The 8575-nt window shown below is 39.1% G+C and overlaps 1 pseudogene; it reads left to right on the top strand.

The window, feature by feature from the left end:
* Nucleotides 1–8231: 8231 nt before the first annotated feature.
* On the top strand, nucleotides 8232–8575 carry LOC120366393 (cytochrome c oxidase subunit NDUFA4 pseudogene; annotated as a pseudogene).

Genomic DNA, 8575 nt, shown 5'->3' with positions numbered 1-8575 from the left:
GAGAGTATCATTCTTAGTGGCTAGCTAACTGTATCGCTAAAACTAAGAAGCCCTTTACTATTGGTGAAGAATTGATCCTGCCTGCTGCTAAGGACATGTGTCATTAACTTTAGGAGAGACTGCAGTTCAAAAAGTGGCATGTCTTCCTCTTTCAGCTAGCACCGTAACTGATAGACGAAATAGCAGAGGATGCTGAGGCATAATTGTTAGAATTCATGAGTCTCCATTGTACACAATCCAGGTTGATGAGTCTACTGATGTTGACAAGGCAACATTGCTTGTTTCTGTGCACTATATTTTTCAGGAGGATGTGCATGAGGATGTGTTATGTGCACTTTTATTGCCAACCAACACAATGACTGCAGAACTATTCAAGTCTTTGACTTACTATTACGTATCAGGAAAACTGAAATGATCATTTTGTATTGTGTATGCACAGATGAAGTGGCTGCCATAACCGGATGGCTTTCTGGTTTCACCACTAAGGTCCAAGAGGTTGCTTCTGAATGTGAGTCTATGCACTGTGTCATCCAAAGAGAAATGGTGGCGAACTGAGAAACATCACCTGAACTTAACATTTTGCAGCATGAGATTAAAATGATCAACCACATTAAAGTACATGCCCTTAACTCATGTCTGTTTGAGCAGCTCTGTGAGGAGACAGACGCAGAGCACACAGGCCTTCTCTTACACACAGAAGTGAGATGGCTTTCTAAAAGTAGATTTCTTGCCAGAGTTTTTGAATTACAAGAGCCACTCCAAAGATTTCTTTTAGAAAAACAGTCACTGCTGGCAGCACATTTCAGTGACACAGTATGGGTTGCAAAACTTGATTACTTGTGTGACATATTCAACCTGCTCAACAAACTCAATCTGTCAGTTTGGTGGAGAATGACAACTGTGTTCAAATTGGCAGATAAAGTGACTGCATTCAAAGCCAAACTAAAATTATGGAGGCGATGAGTGAACATGGGGATTTCTGACATGTTTCGAACATCAGGAGAGATTTTGAAAGAGACTGAGCCAGGGCCTTCTTTTTTTTCAGATAGATGACCTATCTCAGCTTTCAGAAGAGTCTGAGCATTACTTGCCAACCACAAAAGACCCCCAAACTGGGCAGGAATGGGTCTGTGACCCTTTTGTGAATAAGCCAGGTGAATTGACTTTGTCCATGCTAGAAGAGGGCCAACTGCTTGACCCTGCAAAGGACAGTGGCCTTAAAAGTATGTTTAAGACAACTTCAAATCCTAATCATCAAGGTAGAATATTCTGCAATTGCCACAAAAGCACTGAAAAGCCCGCTTCCATTTCTAACATCCTATCTTTGTGAAGCAGGGTTTTCTGCAGTGACAGCGATCTGAACAGGGTTACAGAGTAGACTGGACATAAGCAACACACTTCTGGTGTCATGGTCTTTCCTCACCCCCAGATAAGGCCATCTAGCTGCAGGAAAACAAGCTCAGGGCTTTCATAGATTCTGCATTACTGTAAGCTGTATAATTATTTCATTATATATTACGGTGTATTAATAATAGAAATAAAGTGCACAATAAATGTAATGCACTTGAATCATTCTGTAACCACACCTCCACCCCATCTATGGAAAAACTGTCTTTCATGAAACCCATCATCAAAAAGCTTGGGACCACTGCTTTATAGTTTTTAGCTGAAGGATTTAGATAACAGACCACACAGGGTTGACTATTGTTTTTGTCATGAAAGCTGGATAGAGCATCTCGCTGATATTCAGGCTTCTTTGTAGAAACCTGGTTTTTATGACAGCAATCTCTTTAGACAGCAGTACAGCAGTAAGGAACTCATCAACATGTGGGTCATTTTGTAATGACATGCCTGCAGATGTGAAGAAATTGTTTTGTTTCCAAAGCATTCCAAAGTTAGAAACCACCACAAATGCACAGCAACTGTCAGTCAGACTGGTTTTTAGATAAATGCAGGCATGGACAAGTGCACAAAGCTCTGCCCGTTGATGGACTTCAAGTGGGGCAGTTTGCCACTTTCCATGAGCTCATATTGGATGGTGAATGCACATGCAGCACAAAAGTTTTCTTCCTGATCTGTAATGTTAAGATCCATCCACAGGAAAAAAAAAAAAACTCAAAAAGGATTTTCAAAAGGAATGTCCTGCAAATCAAGATAGGAAATGACTAATTGAGAGGTTATCATGTTATAGTCAGGTGGTTCACCTTCATCAGATAAGGGCAACAAAGTAGGATTAAGAGCATTACACCATTTTAGATGAAGATTAAAGAGTGAGAGTAAAAGGATTTCGTAAGAGATTAGTCTGCTCACAGCTAGAACTGAGAAGACTGTTCTGTATGTGGTGTGTGGGGATACACAGCATTACCTCAGATCAGATTTGCAGAAGCTACAACCAGTTTTTCCACTGCATCTAGCTTTATGGAAATTTGGGTATGCCCTGGTGATTGAATTTAATTAAGCACTATAATAATCCGCAGCCTAAACCCTCCACTATGTAGCTGTGTGAGCATTCCCAAGGCCTGATTATTACTGTCTTGCACAAACAGGGTGGAAGGTTTTGAATAATTGAGCAATCCTAAACCAGCAGAGCTTTGTAACTTTGTAATGCCCTTATTATCCTACAAAGGCTATCACCATGTTTTTCTTCCCAAGGATGGGGTTCAAGAACTGAGCTTTTAGTGACTTCATATATGTCAATAAGAAAATATTGGGGACCCACAGATAGCAATATCCAACTAAATCTAAACATCTGCAAAGTTGTCTCCTCCTTATATGGATAAGCCTAACTTTATTAGGAGACAGCTAGAGACCTACAGCACTTACATCATGTCCCAAATAGTAAACAGTATCTGATGATAACTATAATTTGTCTTGGGAAACCTTATGTCCCTTTCTCTACTAACCATTATGACAGATCGATAGACTCGTGTTAGTATACCTCCTCAGTTGGTAAACAAAGCAAGAGGCCATCCACATTACTGCAAGAGAGAGTCAAGCCTCTAGCAATTGGAGAGCACTAAATTCGGGAGCACTCGGAGGAATCAGAAGGGCCTTCAGTGAACCCCTGAGGCACAGCCATACAGGTATATTATGGGTTATTCCAAGTGAAAGCAGATATTGACTGTTGGGGTCAACTGGAATGCTAAAGAAGGTTAACCATAGGTACACCACTGTAAACCATTTAGAATTTGGGAGAAACTGTGATACAAGAGTACGGTTTGGAACCACTGGAAAGTGGGAAATAACTGTCTTGTTAATGGTTTGTAGATTCTGAACAAAAACTGCTACCTTTGCCTGTTAGGTTTTTACAGGAAAGACTGGGGAGTTACAGGGACTGGTGCATGATATAATTAATCTCCGAGCAATTGGGTCTTCTATTATTGGCTCAAGACTTTGTATGGCCTCCAGCTTTAGCAGATGTTAAGGGAATTTGGGAAGAGGCTTAGTGGGGTCTATTTAAATTTTAATAGGGTTTGCACTTCTTATTCTTTCCATACTAGTATTAGACATGGCTAATACGTCATTGAGTATCTCGGTTAAGTCAAGAACATTTTGTGGACTGTCCTCTTCCTCTGTATCTAGGACAGATGGTCACGTATACAGGAGATCTGGCTCAGGTGACTCAGAAAATTTCGGAGTCAAGTCCCTATTAGAGGCAAATCATATCAGGCCTTTTATTTGAAACAGAAGGTCTCTGCCCAATAATTTGACCAAGATTGTGTTACAGAGCAAAAAAAGAATGTTTTTCAGAAAAGGGCCTCAAGTCACTTGCACAGGTTGAGAAGCAAATTCTTCTTGAATTTGATTTCATGCCTCCACAGCTAAAATTTCCTTTTCATTCCAAGAGAAAGGCTGTCTTGTAAAAGTGGGGTGTAAAGTAGAAAGAGTGCCTTGAGTATCTACTAAAATTGGATGAGAACTCCAGTGTATTTTTATCTTTGTCTCCTCCTAACTATTCAAATGCATCACTGGTAGTGGCTTACCGTAGTTTTCCACAGAGGCCCATTAGTCCTGGTGGGTAACACGCAGATGGCTACCAGCGGGTGGGCAGCATGTTTTTAGAGGCCACCTTTGAAATCTTTGAGGGCAGTTTCTATTACCTTGCATTTCTTGTTTTCAAAGAAAAAACATTTCAAACAAAAAAAAGTTTGTGCAAATGGCAACATTTTCTTGGAAACTGCTTTTCTAAGGGTCGCTTCTTAGGAAAGCACCATGGTAGGTCCAAAGGTCATTTAAATTGTTGAAGCTACGGAGTTGCTTAAATCGCAAAATGAATGATTTGGAAGCTCTTCATTTCTCATCTTATTCTAAGGTCCTTTCAAAATATTCAGCTATAATTACTAATTCATCTAAACCTGTAGCTTCCTACCCTTTTGTGTTTTTATGAACCAGATAATTTCAGGGGAGAGTCCATTTATAAAGGTGTTAGCTAGGGTTGGCTGGGTTGCATTATCCACTGTGTAGAAGGCAGAATGCTAAAGAAGAGAGCTTCCCTAGGTTTAGGAAATTCTTTAACTATAGCCCTAAGCTCGTTTTTTGTCCAAAGATCATAAGTCACTCAAGGACTATCTTCTGAATTCTCAGGTGGTCTTTTTCTTATACAGAAACTGTAAAACCATTTTTGATTTTTTTTTTCAGGGAAGAAAGGTAATTCAGACAGAGGGTTAATAGGCTGTAAATACTCAGGAAAAGGAGAATAGAGCAGGACAGTGGAATTCCCATCAATCATATCATCCTTGGTGTGGGAGATAGCTTGTATTTTCAATTTTTCATTAGCTTTTTGCAATAAATCTAAAAAAGCTATTTTAGAATCTTGTAATCTCTTGGAAGCTTCTATCTACCAATTAAAATATGCATCCCATTCCGTCTTCCTAATTCAGGAAACGTGGGTTTCAAGTACCCTTTCAGATGAACAATCTTCTCCACTTGGAGTGTTCCACATATGGCTGTTGTAATTCTAAATTATCTTTGATAAAAAATTGCCACTTTTGTAAGTATTCACAGCTTCTGGAGCCATAATTTTTATACTTGAAAAAGGCAGGCATACTGGAAAGTGGAGGACTCAGTCCTTTAGATCATAGGGTCCAATTTTTACATCGAATCTTGGGTCTCTCAGAGCTGAGATAAAAGCTTAAGGAGGAGAAAAGAAAAAAGAAGAAAAAGAAAAAAAAAAGAAAAAAAAAAGCTTAAGGAGGAAATGCCATAGGGCTCAGTCGTGTGCTGTTTTCATTGTGTTCTTCATTGCATAGGAATTTTCTTGAGGTTGGCAGGTGACCTAGTATCATCTAACTCATCCATGACCAACTTATCCTAACACAGAAGTTTTTTAGTAAGTGACAGGGTCCACTGGCAGCTTTTTGGTGCCCAACTCAATGCCCACCAGTCAAGTTGTGGCTTGGCTCTGAGATTCCCTTGACCAACTTAGCCAATGATTTTTCCTTACCTTAGCCCATAAGAATAACAGCAATGAAGAGAAGGAAATCCAGATTTCTGAAAACTTGTGAAAGATGGTCACCTTCTGGAAGTGATTTCCATTTTCTGCAATTTTTCTCATTTACCTTTAAAACCAAAGCCCATTGATCATTGTGAACTCTCAAAATTATACACCCTGCCACAGCACAATTAAATTCTTGGGACCAAAAAGCCAAGGAATAAAAGGTGCTCAAATATAAAAGACAGCAGAACTTGGACCTGAGAGAGACAGAAAGAGAGAGAAAGTTGCTCATGACTTCCAGGCTCTCTGAGGAAGACAGTAGACTTTAAAGGTGTCAGCAGTCTTTGGGTCACTTTGTGGGTTTATCAGAATTGTTAAAAATAAAATGTCATAAATTTAATTTAAAGATGTAATTGCTTTTATTAGTGACTCATGAACCAAAAAGCATTCCATCTAGAAATAGAGGGAAGCTCCACTCAACATAACAGAACAGTTGGTTTTTGTAAAGTAGATTGAGCAGGAACAAGAAAAGAGAGTAATACAAGAGCTAAGCAACCAACCAAACAACAACAACAACAACAAAATACATACACAAAACAAACAAAAAAACAGAAAGTAGAGAGGACTTCCTTATCATGCTGGCTCAGGTTGATTAGTCCCTTTCTGACTGTTTGCTGTGAATCTCCCACTTTTTTTTTAGAAAAGCACTGGCCTTTTGGGGCATTATCTTCCTTCCTTAAAGTTTCAATTTGATTATGTGGTACTTAGCATGGACTATATTTTGGTTTGATCTGTGGGGGTCTAGCGCAGGAGCTCAATCTAAAACAACAACCTCCTGTAAATTTTATTTAATAACCCCAAAGTCCAATTTTTTAAAAAGCAGAACAGCACAAAAGAATGGGGAAAAATAGCAAACTCTTCCTACCACAATTGGTACCCAGCGGATGATTTGGGAAGGGGAGAAGGTTAGGGTAGATTCTGTTTCCAGATGGGAAACAGGATCCTATAAGCTTGTCTTCCCAGGACCTTTTCCAGGCTTTCCCAGGTTACCACCTCTCTTCCCTCCACCTTCCACCTCGGAACTTTTCAATTCATTTTCTTTTATAAAAGACTTTGATAACTTTTCAATTTGGGATTCTAATCTGAAAAAAATGGCTCCCTGTGGTAGAGAATGTAAGAATGTAATCATTATTATCTATGCATAACAACAATCACATAAAATTATAATAATAAACATCCTTGAAACTACCACCCAACATGAAAATTATAATCATACAATTTTAACATACTGAGTACAAAATAACTTCAAATAACTGGGTATTCCTCTTCATAACCTGTATTGGATTGTTTAATAGCATACAATAAAACAAAGTAACAATAACTTGGAAAAAAATAGTTAACATTCTCAAGTGAAAGAGTCTGGAAGAAGGACATCCAGAATTGAGGCTCCATGATGATCAAGGATCTAAGATTCTTCCTTCATTTGCTTTGCAATCTTTAACTTGAGACTTTCATTTGCAAGATTCCTTTTTGTCCAAGATGGCTCTAAGAGTTCCAGCCTTCACATCTGCATTCCAGACAGCAGAAGCTTTCCTGGAAAACTCACCCAACTACTTCAGCTTATATCTCATCTCAACCCAACACTGAGAAGTGAGAGAGAAATGTAGTTTTTCATTTGGGCACATTGCTCTAGAACTATTACCAAGTATGAAAAGGAATATTTGTTACTGGGTTGGCACCTGGCAATCTTGTGCCACGTGCTTCGTGCACAAATGCTGCTCAACAATGAAAAATATTTTTATCAACCCACATCTTTATCCTTCCCTCACTCACCTCCATTCCTCATGAAAAAAGGAACTTTTAGCCCAAAGTCCATCAAAGTTATGATTATGAGAAGTGGCAAGGAAAAGATGTCTTTCTTATAAATGTTCTTTTCTGAAAAATCTGACAGAGATTCATGTTCTGACTCTGGGAGATAGCACAGAGACCAGAGCAAGGGACATCCAAAGCTAATTTTCTGGGGATGGATGGATGTCCTAAGAAGAAATGTAAAGGCACAACATGTATTCTTCTTCTGGGCTTCTCATGGTTTTCCTAATCCTCTACTATAAGATCAGATTCTTGGTATTGGGATGGTGGGGTGGCATTTTGTTTTATAGTATAACTCTCAATGTCCATTATTACCTAATTTGCAAGCTGTTGGAGGTATTTGGCTGGGTGGGTGGGGGGTGAGGAAGAATCCCATCAGTGGAATCACAGAGACATAGTTTTAGTTTTAACTGCTTAAGTATTTAGAAATTATCTCCACGAGAACTCATCCATTTAGTTTTCATCATTTGGAATTTGTAGGATACCACCACATCCAAACCAAAAAGAGTACTTCACTTAGGACAGAGATATTTCCTTAACAAGTTCAAACCTGAAACTGGGATGACATTTCAGATCACACTGCCCTTTTCTACCCCTCAAAAATTTCCATATTAAGAGTATCAACAGAGTATTTAGGATTTAGAGAGAAAGATGCCTCAAAAACAAACCCACTTGAAAAGCCAAGGATTTTACCCACATAGGGGACCACAGGAAATGACCTACCCTGAGATGTGTCTGGCATTTTTGAAAGAGGGCAACTCTAAGCTGGACATTCGGCAATGAGAGGATACAGAAAGGAAAACCTTGTTTTATCTGTTTGGGTGTTTTATGTAATCTTAAAAGTTATTAGCTGGCAGATACTACCTAGCCCAGGGCCTGATGACTAAACTGTTTCTCTCCTTTCTAATCGAAGGCCTCTGCCACAAACATGCTCTGCCAGATCATCAGTCAGGCCAACACACATCCGAGCTTGATACCCGTTTTCATAGTTATTGGAGCTGGAGGTAAGAGAGCAGCACTGTATCTCTTGTGTTTGGTGTTATTCAATCTAGATGTTAGTTGGGACAGCAAGAACAACACAGAGCCCTGGAACAAACTGGGTCCCAATGATCAATACAAGTTCTACTCAGTGAATGTGGATTACAGCATACTGGAGAAAGAAGGTCCAGATTTCTAAATAAAATGTTTCACTATAAAGCTGCTTTAGAATGAAGGTCTTCCAGAAGCCATCTGCACCATTTTCTACTTAATCAGGAAATATTTCTCCTCTAA

The sequence above is a fragment of the Saimiri boliviensis genome, chromosome 2 (genome assembly GCF_048565385.1).
Source record: "Saimiri boliviensis isolate mSaiBol1 chromosome 2, mSaiBol1.pri, whole genome shotgun sequence".
NCBI lineage: Eukaryota > Metazoa > Chordata > Mammalia > Primates > Cebidae > Saimiri > Saimiri boliviensis.
The sequence above is the reverse complement of the archived record's forward strand: the minus strand, read 5'-3'. Positions and strand labels throughout refer to the sequence as shown.